The sequence below is a fragment of the Microtus ochrogaster genome, chromosome 1 (assembly GCF_000317375.1).
Source record: "Microtus ochrogaster isolate Prairie Vole_2 chromosome 1, MicOch1.0, whole genome shotgun sequence".
Taxonomy (NCBI): Eukaryota; Metazoa; Chordata; class Mammalia; order Rodentia; family Cricetidae; genus Microtus; species Microtus ochrogaster.
In genome coordinates, this window is record NC_022009.1 from 100,027,860 (window position 1) to 100,046,865 (window position 19,006).

Genomic DNA, 19,006 nt, shown 5'->3' on the forward strand with positions numbered 1-19,006 from the left:
GTCCACAAATGTGTCTAGGTTTCCACTGGAATGTTTCCCTAGACGTTCAGTGAGTTACCACATTAGCATGGTGATTACTAAGATCACACTAGTGCATGCCTGCTATGCATGTCACTGCACAGCATGTAAAGGCCAGGAAGGCACCTCAGTGGGTAAAACTTCTTTCTAAACAGCCTGATAACTTGGCATAAGCCCCCAGAAGCCAAGTAAAGACCTATTTGTTGTGGCTCACACCTCCAATCCTAGCATTCCAATGACATGATGGGAGGCTGAGGAAAGAGAACAAGGCAGAAACTTGAACATGCCACTGGCTGTCCCGCTTTCATTTCTGTTGCTGTGATAAAAACAACCAGACAGAAACCTAGAAGAGTGTGGTTGTTTGAATACGAATGGTTCCTATAGGGTTATATAGTTCTGCTTCTCTTTGGTAGACTGTTTAGAAAAGATGATGATGTGTGGCCTTGTTGAAGGAGGTGTGTCACTGAGGGTGGGCTTTGAGGTTTCAAAAGCTCATGATAGAACCAATCTTTCTTGTCTGCCTCTATTTTGAGGATGATAAGTAAAATTTCAGCTACTGCTCCGGTGCTATGCCTGTCTGCTTACTACGATGCTTCCCACCATGATGATAAAGGACTAACCCTCTGAAACCATAAGCAAACCCCCAATTAAATGCTTTTATTCTACAAATTGCCTTGTTCATGTTGTCTCTTTATGATAATAAAATTGTAACTAAGACAAAGAGAAGCAGTTTATCTGACTTATAATACTAATGAGTCATGGACTTCAGCTGCTTTCCCCTCCTAGAACCTTCTAATACAAGTTACTAGCTGTGCCTAGTTATAGGATCACAGGATGGGATTATCACCTGTTGACCATTGACTGCAGTGTATTTAAGTCTGCATGGTGTTAATAAAGGGGGGCTATGGTATCAGTGTTAAAAGATCCGTGTGTCAGTCTGTCTCTGCGTCTGTTTGTATTCTCAACCTCCAGCCCCTTGCCCGAAGCTCGCGAACTGGGTTCTAGCGCACAGAGCGCAGACACAGGGGCACGGTGCGTGGCAGACTCACCCTCTGAAACCATAAGCAAACCCCCAATTAAATGCTTTCATTCTACAAATTGCCTTGGTCATGTTGTCTCTTCATGGCAATAGAACAGTTACTAAGACAAAGAGAAGCAGTTTATCTGACTTATAATACTTAGTTACAGTCCATACTCACCAGGAAGTCAAGACAGGAACTCCTAACAGCTAGGCACATGATATTCAAGAACATAATGAATGTGTGCGAGCATGCTTGTATTTACTCATCCCTTATCTACAACTGATACCCAGGACCCAAATCCAGGAATTGGTAGCACCACAGTGGACTGGGTCTTCCCACATCAATTAACCTGTAATCAGTATAATCCTCCCCCGTCAACATTCCCATAAAACAACATGGTCTAGCACTTCTTCATTGAGACTCTTTCCAAGTGACTTCAGGTTATGCCAAGCTGATAATAAATACAGAAATAACAGAGACTCTGCCTCCAAAACAAGGATTAAGTAGACAAACTAAAGGTCCCTGACTTCCACACTTATGCTCTAGAGGCCACATGCCTCCCAGTCCTCACAATAGACACATACATCTTTAAAAAGTTGACTCTTGAGATCTATCAGACTTTTTTTTCAGAAAGTAAAGGGAAGCATCCATATTGACTGGGTCACTTGCATATGGAGAACAAAGTCATAATTTCTTCTTCAACAGATGAATTATTAAGAAATCAAAAGATTGAAGATGATACTTACAAATTAAAGAATGGTGCTACAAAAATGTAGACCCACAATGAAGTCAATTACTGTCTTATTAGACGCAGAAGGACTGATACATATGAAATTGCTGAGACTGTGATAGCATGCACAATGCCTACACAGGTTTACACCAGACATAACCCCACCCCTGAGAGGAGGAAGTGGAATAAAAACCCCACCCCACACCAAGAATCTATTTACTATTGGGACCTTCTGGGAAAGGGCAAATCTGTATTTTCCCAATGGAGAATCCCAACCACACCCCAGGACAAATCTGATGCTCAGGAGTAGTTGGCCAACACAAAATAGATTCCATAATTTTTCTTTGATTTTTATTTTGTTCTGATGGCTTTTATTGAGTTTTTTTTTTTAAAAAAGTTTTATTTGCTTTCTTTTCTTGTTTTGAGTGAGTGAGAGAGAGAGAGAGGGAGAAAGAGAGATACACAGAAAGACAGGGACAGTGCCAGATACAGAGAAAAGAAGAACTTAAAGTTGGGTGGAGAAAATAACAAGGTCCTGGGAGGAGTGGGGGAGGGGAAGAATATAACTAAAATACATTATATTTCCAGAATCCCAAGAGAAATAGGTAAAATGACTATGGGTTCACACACGAGTACTTTTTTGAGGTTAAAAACATAAAATGGTTCATATGCCAAAGGAAGGGAAAATTGGAAAAGGAAAATAATAAAGAAAAATTTAAATTATCTTGCAATTTCAAAAAATAAATGATTTTAAGAAGATGGTAAAAAAAACAAGTAGATAAAAGAAATTGATGGGCACCATGCGGAAGATCACATTGAGATTTGTGGTCTTCTCGGCACGTGGAACTTTTTAGCCATCTTACCCTCCCAGAGAAGCCAGAGCACTGTTAAGCTGGTACTGCGCAAGTTCAGAGTCAAGAAGTGAAATGGGGTCAGCCACAAGTCCTTTTCTTATCAGGAAGAAGTGAGAGAAGTCACTTACTTACGGCAAGATTGCTGATGGTGAAAGGAGGGTGGTGACAGTTTCTAAGAGTCACTTAGAGTCACCGACTGCATCACAGGGAATAGAGGCAGACATGAGAAAGCCTGCTACCTGGAAGCTCTTGCTAATCAGCCAGGAATGTTCCCAACTGTAATTCTGGAGTGGTGCTGGACACACTTTGAAGTCACTTACTTCAGAGTTGGCTGACTTCAGGACTTATCTATAGATGCCAAAAAAAAAAGGAGGTTCTGTTGTTTATTATTTCTGAAGTCTGCTGGAAATTTATTCAGGATATAAGGTTCCTCAGAGCTAAAAGATTGTATTTATGCCCTGCTTGCATTAGACAATTTATAAGATTAAATAGAAAAATCATTCTTGAAAATAGGGTCATAATATTTTGCTGTAGCTATCACTTAAGTAAAGTGAAACATATTAAAGAAACTCATTATAAAGAAACTTATCATACAGCAGACCTTGAAAATAAACTCCCAAGCTTTCCAACTACTTGGAGATGAGAATAGTTTTGCAGAGTGGGCTCAATGTTAATCTGTCACAATACAAGAATCTAGAATTTAACACAATTCATCTTCTTCCTCCTGTGTAGACTACTCCATCAAAGAACTAGAGGGAAATCAAGAGACTAGACACCTAGAGCCAAAATGCTGGGTCTATGTTTGGTTCAAGGACCTTTCCATCCTAGCACAAAATACTTAATCTTTCTGTGCCTCAATTTTACCATCTGGAAAGAGAAGATGAACACAGAGTTAAGTCATGTTTATTGAAAAAAATGAAAATAAGCTATGATTTACAAATACATAAATATTGGTTAAAAATAACAATAAAGATATTTTCTTTTTTTTTTTTTTTTTTGATTTTCAAGACAGAGTTTCTCCGTAGCTTTTGGTTCCTGTCCTGGAACTAGCTCTTGTAGACCAGGCTGGCCTCGAACTTACAGAGATCCGCCTGCCTCTGCCTCCCGAGTGCTGGGATTAAAGGCGTGCGCCACCACAGCCTGGCCTAATAAACATATTTTCTAAATATACTTATTGTAACATAAAGAGACTTAATTTGTCATATTCACTTGCATACCAATTTTATATGATCTCTAATGTAGCGGTTTCAAAGAAAGTCTAGAATTCATGGGAGAAATTTGTATTTTTACCCAGTTTTACAAATAAATAATTTTACATAATTATATAGCATTACAAATATATACACATAATGTAACTTTATTTTTGCTAAATAGTTGGAGATTAGTAATATCTATTTAAGGCCAATTGAATAGAGTGCAACATGACCACAAAATAAGATAAATCAGATTAGGAAAGGGTGCTTTGTAAATAGATAAGTCTCAACATTTTTAAACAATTCATTTTTAGGTAGTCTGTTACTCCACAAGGTTCTTAAGTAATAACTGACTGTTAGTATGGAAATCCTACATATATCTATCGCATAAGCACACATTTGTCTATCTGTGTCCTGAATGTCCATTTTAGGACTCTATTTTATACTTGTCTAAAATGATGTTTTTCTATGCATTGAGCACTCTACCCGCTTCACACTGTATTTTCTTCAGATTACACTAGATGGGCACCATTAAAGCACAGATATGTTAATATATTAAAAGCATTTGTGGTTAACATTAAAAAGACATAATTAGTGAATACCTCTGCTTTATGGGTATTTAAACCTTTGTTTGAAAATTCATAATTTTGGAGAGTTAGACAGATAACAGACTCTTGGTAGTTCAATATAAGAGTTTCTAACACTCATTGGACTAGAGACTGACATAAAAATAGTTATATGAAAGTGTAAACTGTTAAGGAAACAGACTTGTCAGTATGCCATTATTAAACATTTTTGCTAAACTATAAAAGCTTTACAAGTTAATATACTGAAGCCCCATGCAATTTAAGACTAGTATAGCATTCTATAATTGATCTTACTATTGCTCCATTATGCTTAGGGGTATTCTACAAAATTCCCTTCAGTTCCAAACAAGAACTCCTCATGATTTCTGGTAGAATTGTCCTTCCTCTCGTTATCTTGCTGGCCTCTATTTATTTGAAGTATGACATGCATTCTACCTCCTTCTCTGCAGCTCAGACCCATATACCCATCTCCTAAATGCACATTACTGCTCTATTTTTAATAGGCCTATGGTAATTTTGTTTTCAGTTATCCATATATTGACTAGAGCTCTTACTTGGAAATGCAATGTTTTTGATTCAGAAACACGAGTATGTGATCTACATATGCTTTGGATAGACCATAGGGTTTTCAGAGAGACATAGAACGTCAACAACACACACTTACACACACTTGAAGGATCAAAATCAACACAACTCATATTACCCAGTGCAAAGTGTATGCCTTGTTTCATCTCTGCCTTCCACTCTGTCTAGAACTATTGAGACTTGAATGCATTGCAGCAAGGTGAGGATTATTTATTCCACTGATAGTGTATAATAGACCCGGTGGCAGCAAATGGAAACAGTAAGTAATTATTTCAGACTTCTACAGAAAGAAAACAACAGATATTTGTGCATGCAGTAAGAAAGATTCACTGGAGAAGACCAAGCATGAAGTTTGGACTCTAGCTCAAGTTTTAATACTGGCTGCATTGCTAAATAGCTGTGCAATTATGAACAGAACTGTTTAAACATTCCTGGACCTTATTTTTTATGCATGCAAAAGCTTTGTTCCACAGGATTTTGCTTTAAATAATAGATTTGGTCACAGCAACAGAAATGCTTTTGGGCTGTATAAAGTTAGGAGTTTTACAATTATTTTTATATTAAAATACAGATATCCTTTGGAATTTGTGGAGAACAGTTCACAGGGTTTCCAAAATCCATAAATTTGGGAATCTCTCTAATATAGCACAGCTTTAAGACGGACGTGGGGCACTTGCCTGAATCTTAACATTGGTAGGTAGGCAGGGTACGTATCCAACCTGGGCTATATATGATCATGTCTCAAAACAAAAACAAATAAACGAGCAACAAAAAACCATTACCTACTCCAGAAAACTAACACAGAATACCCAATATACATACATATATAAGTATATATTAAGAGTTGTGAATTAACAATAAGAAAATAGGTCTTTCTGTGTTTAGTAAATACAATTTTACTCCAACATTTATAGCCAAATTAATTGAATCTGCGGTTGATTCAATCTAGAGATAGGATACATTTGAAGGTAAAGTGGTTCAATTGTATGTTGATGTGTTAAAAATATGTAAGTACTATCTTAATTAAGTAATGTAGATCCACCTTCAAATATTTTGTGCACACATACACAGAAAGAGAGAGATACTGAGGTTCTAAAATGCTTCTTTACAAAATCTAAAAATGAAGCAGAGTTTAGTGAGCATCTACTGAGTATCAAAGCATCCTTATGAAAAAGGAAAAGAAGTTGTAGAGAAAAGTACCAGGTGACTTTTAAAATTCCGTAACTCATGTAATTCCACTAATGATTTCTAAATCAGCACTTGAAATGGTCTACAAAGTCTCTGCCATCCTCCTCTCTTACCTCCCAAAGTCAGAGGTTGAATTAAGTTGATTTTTTATATTTATTCTTTGTAAATGTCCTGCCAGAACCTTTCTTTTTTTAGAATTTTCAACAAAAATGTTTTATTTTTAAATATGTGTTATTAAGCTGAAATGTTATAATTTTAATTATTTAATTGCACCTCTTATTTTTATTGATTTTAATTGAGCTCCACATTTTTTTTGCAAATAAATGGAGCTAGAAAACATCATTTTGAGTGAGGTAATCCAGACCCAGAAAGAAAATGATCACATGTACTTACTCATAAGTGGGTTTTAAACAGAAAGCAAAGAAAACCAGCCCACAAATCACAATCCCAGAGAACCTAGACAACAATGAAGACCCTAAGAGAGACGTACATGGATCTAATTTACGTGGGAAGAAGAAAAAGACAAGCTCTCCTGAGTAAATTGGGAGCATGGGGACCTTGGGAGAGGGTTGAAGAGAAGGGGAGAGGCAGGGAGAGGAGCACAGAACCTCTTTCTAGGTACCATGTTCACACAGCGCTCACAGAAACAAGAAAGGCCAATTAATCTCCTAGCCCTGGAGATACAGTGGTTAGCTGTCATGTAGGTACTGTGAACCAAGCCTGGGTCATACTGGTCATAATGTCTGCGTCTATGACTTAAAAAGTACAAAGGCTGCCGTTCCTGCAGCTTCAGGAAGAAAAAAACTCAGTATAGGCACATGCTCTAGCATAAATGCAGCTTATGAGGAGTGAAAAGGGTGAAATCACATTGATTTAGGATTATATTCGCCTATTTTAAAGGAGAAGGGTCCAAATCGAAGTTAAGTGACTTCTAAGTGGAGTTGTGAAGAGTTAGAAGCTGATGATAAGACAATGTCTTAGAGCAGTGTCTGCTGAGCTACTGGGGAAGGTAATGTCTTCACACACTCAGAGCGAGAACTCTGATTAGAGCCAGATCCTGAGAAGCAGGGACCTGGACATTGCTGTCTCCATAAGGGGAAAGCTCATCAGACAAAGCTTTGCCACCCACACGGACAAGTTTGAGTTTCATTTGAAGGACAAAAGTAGTGGAGACTCATAAACATGGAGGAAATTGACAGATTTATTCTTCTACATAAAATAGTGATTTTTTTTTTTTGCTTTGTTTTATCAAAAGAGTTGTATAAGAGGGCTGGTAGATAATCTGAAGACCTATTTGCCTAGGCAACTGGTGATGCTGTATTGGACCAGTATGGCAACACAGAAGTAGCATGTGTCCACAACGCGTTTTTTTTTTTTTTTTTAAATATGAAAATGGTGGAGTGGGAAGTTGAATGGGAGGTTGTTTACAAGCCTTGACTTACTTTGGGTAAAGACAAGAAAAGAGTATTTTTATTAACGTGTTTGCCTCCAGCCCAACTGCATTCATAGGAAACAATCTCTCTGTATCAACTGGTCCTAAAAAGTACCTCATTGCAGAACCTTCAATTCCTTTGCAGAAGTTGTACTTTACTCTTGACAAACATCATTTTCGCATATACTTTCTGTGCTTTCCAGATGCCAGCACCCTGATGGAAGTTCTCTACTCTCTCCAAGCAACGCTATCTTTATTTTTTGAACTAGGGAATAAAGAGAAGAAGAAAAAAAAAAAAACAACTTCTCCAAGGTGATGCTATTCATTATATTCAGAATCTAAATCTAGTTTTCCTGATACCAGATTTCATGATTGTCAGTTCCACCATTCTGTGCTGTTTTAGCCTTTTTTCCACTTTCCTCTTTCCTTTCTTCTATCCATCCTTAGTGTTCATCAATTCACTAGTTTCGTCATTTCCTTCGTTACCTTCTGTCCTCCTTGCTCTTATCTCTCCTCATTGCTTGCTATCTTTAATTCTTAAAAAAGCAGTATTGGTTTATTCTTATTTTAGTGTTTTACATGGGCTTGTCATTTTGTTTGTAAAATTGCTTTCTGTGTTTTAGAGGTGATGGCTTAACTTCCTTTTCCCGTTTTTGAAACTCTAAAGCTTAGGGTGGATAAACTGATAACATAACCAAAAGCATTTTTATGTTCATAATTGTATCTCCAACCTCCGATTTTCTGGAGAGATTGGCCAGGCTCTCTGATCATTGTAATAGAAATTTGGATAGACTTGCTACCTATCAGTCAGTACATATACTACTTGTCATTAGCAAATATTTACATTCTGCTCTTCAAATATTTAATAGTCCGGCATGGAAGACATCCCTAAATGTGTTATTCTACTGTAATTTGATCAAGATAATTCTATCCATGAATTATGATGGCATAAAACAAATAGATAAAGAGACAATCTATGCAGAGACCAAGAGAATTTTCTTAATTTAGTGGGGAATTCCCTGAACAACAAGTTTATTGGAAGGGGAAAGATGTTGGACCAGTCTGTATCACAGTCCATCATGCATGGTGATGCTGACACTTTGAGTCTGATAATCCTTTGACACTGGGGTGGTCTAGGTGGGAATCTTTAGTAATATCCTTGTGCTATACCAAGGAGCATTGCACCTCTCCTTAGCCCATTTATGACAACCAATATCTTCTCTGTTGCTGACTCTTTGAATGATAAGATGCAGTCGTGTCTTGTTGAGACACAAGGCTCTACTCATAGAAGACATTCTGCTACATGGAGTTGGAGCATTCCGGAATGTTCTCAGTTTACTAACTACTGGTTTATGATAAAAAAAAAAAAGTGCCTGACAACATCCCAAAGTTTAAGAAAATCTATGCTGATGATCAGAAAAGAAAACTAAAACTAAAACTTTTATATGGTTCTCAATTTGAATATGCAGATTTAGTTCACTTACAAAACATCTGAGAACACAATACTTTTCCTCATCTCCTGGGACACTGTTCATTTGACATTTTCTGGCGTTAATAAACAGATCACTCAAAAATGTGCACGAATTCATGGTATTTTATTTTCATGACTTATGAAAGGGCATTATAAAAATGCAAGATGCTTTGAAGAAAAAAATTAAAGTGAGTTAAATATACATGAAAGATACTTAAATCAGCCAAAGGCACTCCTTAGTGGGGATAGGCTAGTATAGTGTCACTATACTTCCAGCAACCTGAATTTTCTTCCTTGGCAACAGCTATAGAACAAAGCAGAACACCAGGAGCATGTCTTCCTAGAGCGTATAGTGCATACATTATTCATGGAAGTCAGTTTTGAGTACTGAAAAAGCCATGGACATTGCAGCATTCCCTAAAGGAAAACAGAAATGTGGCAGCAGCATAGCTGTAGAGAGAGGACAATTAGGAAATAAAGATTTAGAGAGATGAGCCAATTGAGGAAACTCCACTCATACTCTCTCAGAATAACAGAACCACATAAGTGGCATAGTATTTATCAATCATATTAACGAAAAAAGACTATTTATGCGCCAAATTATAATGACAGATGACCAGATGCCTCCTCACACCTCATATATACACCAGAACCCTCCAGATGTTTGTCATCAATTTTGAGACAAAAGGAGCTTGGAGAGTAAGATGGTCTGTTTCCCTCACAAGCACAGAGGCTCTAGCTGGATAGCAAACATGTGTTGTCATGGGCTTCTCCCAGAGTTGGGGTAAGAGATTTAGGAAAGCCACCATGAAAACAGTATAATAGAATATCAGCTTCAAAACATAGGGAAGTTCAGGGTAATGAAAACTATGAGGATGAAGAAATGATAATGCCGGAGGAGACTTGAATAAACATCTGTTTGCCTCAGCTAGGGAACTGATGATGGACCGAAGAAAGGATCCCACCTTCATAGTGAGCCAAAGAGATTATTGTGGGTACTCTCAGGAACATGGATGACACAATGACATCTGCATCACCCAAAGTACACACTGGCACAGGTCACAAGTCACAGAATCTCCATCACCCGCATTCACCTCACACCTTGCAGACATCTCCACTAAGATATTCTTCCAGTCACTAGCAACTGCTTACTGCTTATATAAAATGTTGGAAAGAGGCTCAGGAGTCTTGTAAGATTCATGTGTTTCCTGATCTTTGTGAGTTTCCCCCATGCTCCAAGTGGGAATATTTCAATTCATAGGAAATAACTAATGCACAGACATTACTGAAAAGTAAAAATGGGTGAGATTTTAATAGATATTGAGAGATATTATGCCAACGAAAACAGAGAAGATAATGAGATTTAAAGCATAGCTAGGTTTCTTGGATGAAACTAGGCTACTGACTGATTCTGAAGAGACAATGGCATTGAAGGAGCTAATGAGATCAACTCATATGAAACACATGCCTATGAGAAGATGACATCACCCAAGATAAAGTTTTCATCTCCCAACCAGAAACCCCATTCTTAGCAGTTGGTTGGATTCAGGTTTGGTAAAGAATATTTTTATTCACTATGTAGACTGGTGGATGCTTTGCTAAGTGCAATAAGCACTATTGTTTGCTGGCTGTGCTGCTTGAAAAATACTCTAAAAAAAAATCTCTGTGCTGGAAATCAAACCAAGAGCTTTATCTATATCAGGTAAGCATTTTAAACACAGAACTGTCCCTTGGTACTCAGCCTTATTTTGGGAGTACTTAAAAAAATAGTGATATTCTTTTAAAGTACAACAATAACTTTGTTCACATTTAAAAAACATGTAGTATATATCATAATGGTCCAGATGCCTAAAACCCAAAAGCTCAGCTTTGGCTGAATATGAAATACTCATACTCATACCCTCCTGAGGATGCGTACATAGTTTCCAGCTAACTACAATCCTCCTTATTCTCTGGGGTCTTCCCCTCTGCTATCTGACTGGTCCCTGGTGTTCTAAAGAAGTTCATCCTTACAGAAATTAAACTGCCTAAGGTGTCATAGAACACAGCGTGGATCTGCAAACTCAACAGTGTGGGACTCAACATGCAAATGGGGATTTCAGTGAGCTCTCACCCCACAAAAGCAATACTTGGAACAATACTAATTACGACTACAAGCCAGTACTAGTTAAATCTGACAGACTAGGAGTCAAAAGTAAAAAGAACTAAGGAAAAGCATTAAAAAAAAAAAAAACATGAAACATTAGTAGGAGAGTCAAGGCTAAGTCAGATTTTTAGTTCTTTCCCAATTTTGATTAAATTGAGTTACTTCTGGATTTAGAAGCTAATTTCCAAAATAATTATTATTAAGAGCTACAAATGGTTCAAGTTGCAATCATCAAATTATGGTGCCAGTTGCTTCTTTGGAAGTTTTTTTTTTCTTTTCTGATAACCAATTTTGCCACACCCATACCCATTTTCTTATTTCTTCGCCCAGGATGATTTCCTCCATTACTGAGGATAAAATGTGCTAAAAGGCAAGTTCATGTTATCACTGAGAGTTCAATGTGGCGACATTCTCCTGTTTCTGAAAAGCTCTAGCTGCTTTGCACCCAGCGTGACCCAACAGCTGAAGTCCTTCTGCGCTCACTCCCAAATCTGTTTGCCTTTGGCTTAGGTTCCCAGCTCTTTGGAGTGCTGGTAATTATACTTGTCTGGGAGGCTTAGGAGCTGTAAAAAATCTGGACCTCCTCACATTTCAGAACAAGGAGATAAGGCTCGGATTCCAATTTGGATCTGAGCAGATTCAAATGGTGCGTGTGAGCCCAGAGTCAGCTACAGTAGACTGCCAGCTTGAACCGCTTCTCCAGAGCTATGCACCATATGGTTGGCTGCAAATTGAATCCCAAACAGGCCAAGATATTTCACAGAACTCAAACGGACTTCTGTTAACATATGTGCTTGGCACCCAGAAGGTGAAATATTGGTAGTTAGGACTTCACAATTCCGATCGTAATATAGCTAGAATATTCCTCTTCCTGAAATACCTTATCATTTTTTTACACTGTAGCTCACTGGTAGAGTGCTTGCCTATTACATGTGAGGATCTAAAACTGATTCACAGAACAATGAAAGAAGAAGAGAGGAAGGAAGCAAAACACAAAAACACCTTCCTTAACTGTCTCACAAATTAAATTAAATTGAAAGGATCACAAAATGTCATCATAACATGATTTATTTTAAATGGAAAAAAAAGTAAAAGTTATGAAACTTTTCTAATTCAGTTTGTCATAGGAGATATAGATAAAAAGCCATGTGCGAAACATTTAAATTGCAGGACATGAGCTGAGGCTGAAATGGCTAAAGGCATAGGTAATTATTTAGCTCGATCAGGAAACCTAATGATTACCTGCCAATAGCGTATCGATAGCAGTTATGAACTTAGTTCTGATTCTGAGCACGTGGGGAGACATACAACCCAGTCTTCACTAGACTGATGTAAATTCAAACCATAGGTGCAATTTATGACCGTTGTCACTGTTTAGATGTGTTTTTCTGTTCAAGGATTAATTTCTTGAAGGCTCAGTCTTCTTGAAGCAGTGTTAAGAGAGATGTTTAAGATGTGGGGCTTAATGAGAGGTACTTACATCATAGAGACCCTTCGCCCATGGGAGGCACTGATATAATTTTCAGGTAACCCTCATTAGTTCTCACAAGAGAGTAATCATTCAAAAATAAGAATGGCCCCTACCCTCTCCTTGACCTCCTATCTATACACATGGTCATTCTGTTAATATATCATGGTGGGTGTGCCATGAGGTCTTCATCAGATTCTAAATAAATGGCATCTCTTGCCTTGTGTTACCTAACCAATATGACTGCAGGAAACACACCTCTGCTCTTTATGAGGTATTTGTAGTATCGAGTTACAGCAGTCCAAATGGACTAAGAGGGCAGATAATCCATTTGTTGATGCTTCAATTATATTTTATAGCATTTAAATGTATTGTTTGGCACTGACATAGTAACATGGCAGCCCTAGATAGTGACTTTATGGTCAGTATTAATTATGTCTGTCTTTTTTTTTTTAAAGCTCTCTCATGAGAGACAAAGTTACTTTGGAAAAATGGTATATACATTAAAAACTTAAAAGTCAGAAGAAAATATTTGCGCTAAAAAAAGAACAACAACAATAATGAAAATAGCATCTTCCGTTTATTGACTAAACCCTGAAGACACTGCTTTTCTGATTATTCTCCAACTCCTACTGGAAATCAAGCTTTTCCATACATCTTGAAGATGTCAATATCGATTCCTCAAAAAAAGCTGTTACATTTTCCATTACCAAAATGGAGAGGAAGGGGAAGTATTTGTTTCCCAGTGACCACAGAAATAAGAAATAAATAATCATAAAGAGTGGTTAATTACACTTATACAATAAAGACTTTATCATTTGTACTCAAAGTCACATCAGGATTCCCAGGAATAAGGGGGACATGAAAGTCATGGAGCAGACAAAAACATGTTTTAAAAACTGGTTTGAGACACAGGATTGAACTTCAGCCTGGGAGCTCAGAGGATAATTTGTTTAGTTTTAGCACTTAATGAGATAGAAGTTGATAATTTTGAAATGTGCCTGCCATGGAAAATAGCAATTGGAGAATGGATATAAATGTATGAAAACAAACTAAGCCAGAGTGCGCATCTCAGCTTGACAGGAGCTGGTGTGGAGCCAGGGCTTCTTTTCCCCTTACTTTCTTGGATATCTACCAAAGATGAAAAACTAACACCCATGGCTGTGACCTGCTCCACTTCCAGAGGACAAGGCAGCTTAAAACAGCAGGAATCACTCACTCCACATTCTTCTCTGAGAGCAGCAGAGCCTGGGCTTCTGGCTGCACTGTTTGCAGTGCTCCCCGCTGATGCTCTGCAGCACAAGCCTTTGACAATATAAATTATCAAGGCTGGCTACCATCTCCCCCATGCACACACTCAAATGGCTTCAGATAACAACCTTACTGGAACTTAAGCTTTTAAAACTTACACAGAGAAGACATCTGTTTCTACATCAATAAAAACAAAACACCACCACCCCTGCCACCACAAACAACAAAAAGCAGAGCATAAGTAACCCTGTTTGCAAAGCCAAACAAATACCCACTAGGAGGACACAGATGTACAGTGGGGAAGTCTGAATACAAATTCCAATCTTGTCCTTTGCCACTGTCTTTCTGTAAAATAGTTGGGAAAAGTATCATCCCACAAGACATGGGATTTCATTTTACATTTTTGAAAGTAGAATTGAATGAAAATGGAATTAAAAGAGAAAAATTGTCATGTTGCTAGTGGGAATAATTATGAAAACAAAAGGGTTTTCTTAGGAAATGAGTGAAAGAAAGAGAGAGGGGAGAGTGAACCGTATGGCATTTCCAGGATATCTAGCAAACACAGTTCTAACAGGGGGTGTGTGAAAGAGGGAGTGATCAAACGCAGCATGTGGGAAGAAAATAAACAGAGTCTGGAAGCTCTGGGAAATCAAGTGTGCTTTCCTTCACAGACAAGCAAATATCTCCCAGAAGATAAATGGAAAAAATATATTAAAAATAACAGCTAATTCCCAAGTAAAATGAAACAGCTGGGGGTAAAAAGGATCAATGGTGTTCCCAGTCGGTGACAAGGGAAATTTTTGACAATTCAGAATACAATCAAAGAATACAGTAAGAATAATAGAAAGAAATCTTTGCTATGGTGAATTTTGTATTAACTGAGAAAAAAACTGAAATAAAATTTCCTAATAAATATTATAAAGGCTAAATTTTATGGAGAAATTTTTAAGAGAAACTCTTCAAAGCATCCTAGAAAAAAATATGATGCACTGTGTACTACATCTTTAATATAACACTGATGTGGGATTCCCCTCTGTATACTGGGAATATGTTTCATTACCATTGATTAATAAAAAAAAAAAACAACTGTTTCAGCCCATGGCTTAACAGAGTAAAGCCAGGCAAGAAACATGCACAGAGATAGAGAGAGAGAGTAGGCAGAGTCAAGGAGCTTCCATGTAGCTGCCGAAGGAGAAAAATGCTAAAAGTTGCTGTCAGAACCTTACCAGTAGGTCACAACCCCGTAGTGTGCATAGATTAATAAATGGGTTAATTTTAGATGTAAGAGTTAGTTAAAAAGAAACCTAAGCCATCAGCCAAACAGTGTTGTAATTAATATAATTTCTGTGTGATTATTTGGGTCTGGGCAGCCGGGGAATGAAATGCATTCTCCCTTTACATAATGGCACCAATGTGGGAACAACAACATCCACATAAAACCTGAGAGAGCTTGGGCAGGAATTCTAGACACAAAAGAACATAGTTAAGCACAGCTTCTTGATAATAGCATTCTCTCAGGTGGTCTCTGCTAGAACAAGCAGAGAAACAATTCCTTTAAGAGAAGGCTTCCTGACTCAGGAAAAACTACAGGGCTTCCTTAAGAACCCTCTTCCTGGTTCATGAACAGCTCTGGTTCTTTTAGAAGGTTCTGCTACAGAGCATTTAAATGTGATTTGTGAGCACAGTGTTACAAGTTGCTCAATGGCAGCATAGACCCGCTGTGTCCCTGGAACTGGGGCAATGAGCATGGCTCACAGAGCCAGTGAACATATATCCATCATGTTGGACAGGGCAGAACCAACAGGTAGGGCCCTGGAGTTGGTCGTAGTCATGCCGATTTACCATTTAGGCAAAAAAAAAAAAAAAAAAAAAAAGCACTCCAGGTCAGAAAATGATTACAGATACACAGACAAATTCAGATGAAAAAAACCTCTAAATGGGTCACAGTGTAAGATAAATGTTGTGCATAGGCTTATGAGAAAAAAGAGTACAAAAGTTATAGATTAAAGGAGTAAAGATAATAAAATAAATATTAAAAAGTAATAGAGTAAAAAAGCTATTTAAAGATAGAATACACACAGTCTGGATTATGTATATTGTGTCTTCTCTGAATATTTTGACTATTAATGTGCTAATTGCAGAGAGGCATTTGATTGTGAGGAATGCTAAGCTAAACCAGCATATATGTTTTAAAAGTATCTTGATTTAAAAATTTGGGTCTGAGAATATGTTGCTTTGAAAAAGAGGTTCTGCTCTTATTTCCACAGTGGATAAGAACCCGTGGATTCCTTCCAGGCTAATGTGTTTGATAGAACAAGACCCACCCCAAAAGTTCTCTGTGAACCCCTAAAAATACTTCACCCAGCAAAGAGCAAAAAGCAGTTTGGAGATAACAACAACCAAATTCCCAAAATGACTATTTATAAATATTTATTTTAAAGTGAGTTGATTATAAATGGTTAAATGGTCATAGTAAATCTCTTTCTAAAGAAGCAGGGGAGGAGATATGATATACAGATGAATACTTTGCATTGGTGTGGATCTTGGTCTATTGATACAAATTTAAGGTCAATTTTGTTACACTATGTGTATATGCATTTCTTCTCTTGTTTAAGGTATTGTTTTTGTGTGATTTGTTTAAAAATGTAATGTATAGTTAAGAAACACAGATAAATACTGATTTTAATAATCAAACTTTTATTTCTGATAGTTAGATTTTCTTGATATAGAGATATATTTCAATTAGATAGATAATCTTGAACACTCTAAGACCTATAGAATATGGCATTTAAAAGGTTTTAAGAACTTTTTCCAACAATGAGACATATCTGCTTCTGACAGCACTAATTACTTCAGGAAAGTTGGTTGGCATCAAAGAAAGCTGTTGTGGAATTTGCCTTTAATGTATAAGACTAGCCATTTGGGCAATAAACTGATCTTGCCTAGACTGCTCGATGGCATGTTATATGAACTGGACATGCCGGACCCACAGAAAAGTGACTGCAAAGCTTTTCAAAAGACAAGATGGGACTTCAGGGTTGCTACTTCATGAAAGAAACTGCCAGACATTCTGTAGGATGCAGAAGAAAGCATCTGATGAACTCTGCCAATATAGGTGAAACAGTGTTTCATATTTCATGCTTCCTGGAAAAGTCTGGCAGATATTATGGGCCTGTAGGCTGAAGATGGATGTCCCAATGTTACCCAAATAATTTTGGGTGACTATGCAGGCAGCAAGATGTCTCTGTCAATTCTAGAGTTTTGGAAGTCACTTATAATGTCCTTCCTGTTTACTTAGGCAATATTATATCCTTCTGAAGTCTTTTAAGAGTTGAAGACAGATAGCTATAGTTTTCTTAGTTATGGTAAAAGATAAATTAAATATGAATCTTTAGACTCAAAAAAATGTAGCTGTAATTCTTACTTGATACCTGTTTTTTGTTATATGTAATTTTACTATGTTAAAGTTAAAACATTCTTTTTTATTTAGACAAGCAAGGGCAGGTGATGTGAGTTTCCCTCTGTATGCTGTGAATATATTCTATTATCATTGGTTAATATAAAATCTGGTTCAGCCAATGGCTTAACACAGTAAAGCCAGGCAGGAAATATGACCAGAGATGTGTAGATAGAATACGTGGAGCCAAGGAGATGTCATGTAGCTGCTGAAGGAGAAAGACACCACTGGAAACTTACCAGTATGCCACAATCTTATGGTGATACATATATTACGAGAAATGAGTTAATTTAAGATATAAGAGTTAGATAATAATTAATAAGTCTAAGCAATCAGCCAAACAGTGTTGTAAATTAATATAGTTTCTGGGTGATTATATAATACTCGTTATTATCCATCCTTTTATAATTAGAAAATAATGAGGATTGTTATTTTATTCAGCTTATTGTAATGCTTATTTTAATGAGACATACCATCATTTCAATAGGCTTACTATCTTTAAATTTCTTCCACTCTCATACCTATATTGCTTAAACTCTTCATTTACGCTTTTGACCAGCAAAGGGTCAAACAGAGGAAGTCATAGGTTCTTATTAACTTTTATTAATGTTTTTCACTCCTCGGCATTACCTTACAGAACTTCATTTGTTTTGTGACTGTTCATCTGTAATGTACAGACAACTGTGCTAGTTATTTCAGGAAAGGTAGAGGAAATGTGAATAATTCAAAAACATTGCTGCCTTAATCATTAACTCCATAAGAGGTATCACTCAAGGACCTGAATAGGAGGCTGTTTGCAAAATTTCCACACAGTTCCCCAATGTAATTGCAATGAATAGGTAGGGTCTATACGAAATAGTGGTAACAAGCACTATGGCACAAGCCTTTAATCCCTGCACTTGAGAGGCAGTGACAGATGGACTTCTGTCAGCTCAAGGGCTGGTGGGGTTCCATAGTGAGACAAGGTCAAGAAAGAGAAATGGGGAACCCTAAGATTGTTTTTATTTGTGTGCATTTGCATATGTGTATGCACATGCATCCACAGGTACCCATAAATGCCAGATGAGAGCATCAAATCTCTCATAGCTGGAGTTCCAGGCAATCGTTAAGTTGCCTGGCATGGGTACTAAGAAGTGAATAGAGTATTTGGGAAGAAGAGAAGGCATTATCCTATCAACAGAGTTATCACTCCAACCCTGTGATAAGCTCTTGAGGAGGCTGTAAATGCTTTGCTCTTGGGAATGAAATAAGTCTTACTGGAGCAAGTTCTCCCTGGCAGGCCTAGATTAATTAAGAGGAAGATTGGTAGGGAACAAGAAAGCTGACTTCCATGTCTCATGTGAATGTTCTTTGTCTTTCCCCTCTCTCACACATACACACACACACACACACACACACACACACACGCATGCACACACACTCAACATGTGGTGCTATTGACTATGAGGTGATCTACCACAAGCCTCTCCTCAACAGAATCTGCACCATACACTTGAACCTCTAGACAAGGGTCTAAGAAACATTCAACTTCCAGTCTTTGGTTGGAGGGGTGTGGATGAGAATAAGACAATGTTTAAAATGGAGGCGCCTTAAAGCAAGATCCC